This window comes from Dysidea avara, chromosome 10 (genome assembly GCF_963678975.1).
Source record: "Dysidea avara chromosome 10, odDysAvar1.4, whole genome shotgun sequence".
NCBI lineage: Eukaryota > Metazoa > Porifera > Demospongiae > Dictyoceratida > Dysideidae > Dysidea > Dysidea avara.
In genome coordinates, this window is record NC_089281.1 from 16,750,031 (window position 1) to 16,751,500 (window position 1,470).

The following is a 1,470-nucleotide window of genomic DNA, read 5'->3' on the forward strand; positions in this document are numbered from 1 at the left end:
AAACTTTTTCATGGATTGCCACCATCCAAAATTTTAAGGGGGAAATTTCACTTCTTCAGGGTGTCTATAATACTTATTTTGAGGGGAAAGATTACTGCCAATCCATGAAAATTGCAAAGTTTTTTTTGCCCTTCGAATAACTACCCATTATATGGTACATTTTTGTCATGTCACCCCCCCCCCCCCCCCCATCTACATCAGGGGAGTAGGACATGATGTCGAAGTGCATACGAGTTTGCATAATTCTGCATTATATTATGCAAAACCAAGCTTTGTAGATGCTGAAATTAATTGCATTTACTACTAATGACTAAGAATACAGAATACATGTACAGTGAACAATAACACACATAATTGAAAATATGACCAGCACATATTCTAAATAATGCACTATTGCCAAATTCACTGACATCTCTGGGGCACACAATTTCTTAGAGTAGTGAACACGACGCTAAACTTCATGGTTTACTAGAACTAAGCCCTATGGACAAATGTACAGTACACACGTTATGCAAATATTGTGACGTCATGTCCTACTCTGAGGTCAGCTAGTAGGAACTGTGGTTTAATTGATTGGCAGGAATTTCTATTTGGTGGTTTTTAATAAATGGTGGACTGTTAATTGACAAAATGTATTGCTATACCGTAGCTATTTAATAGCATTTGGAACTGGTGGAAGATTACACATAACGCTAATTCAAAATCCATTCTCCAACTCAAATATTGTCCTCAGCTGTAATATACAGAACACTCACCATTCCCTAATCTGAGGATAGGTGAAACTAGTCTCGCACAGCCAGACCACTATTTCTCCCCACGGCGCTTATCGATTAGAGATTATAAGCATCTGCTCGAAATAGGGTCTGGTACACTTCCAATAGGCCAGTTGTGACAGCACCCGGCAGGAATGTGAAGGGTCGATTACGACGCTCAAAAAGGCGTTAACAAGCACACGTAAGAATTCGCCATTGCATGCTGGTTCTTTTTTATTTAAATTTTAATCAATACCTATAAATTCTAATCGAGGTGCTGTCACAACTGACCTATTGGAAGTGCACCAGACCCTATTTCGAGCAGGCGCTTATAATCTCTAATCGATAAGCGCCGTGGGAAGAAATAGTGGTCTGGCTGCGCGAGACTAAGGTGAAACCACAGACAGTACAATCTTAATAACGAAGATCTTCACCAGATCATTATAGTAAGCAACCAAACTGTGTTGACAGTTAACACTGCCTAGCTTGTCTTTCTCACAGTTCATAAGCATATACAGAAGTATATTCTTCATACCTGTGGCATAAGTGACACACATCATGGCAGAATCTCTACTCTCAGCCGCTCAGTCGTGAATCTATATAGTCTAAATAAGAACATTTTTAACCTACAGCTAATATCATAATCGACCTTACACTGTCATCCACCATACAGATCATAGGACAGGAGGATAGTTTCTTACTTCTAAATAGTGCCCTG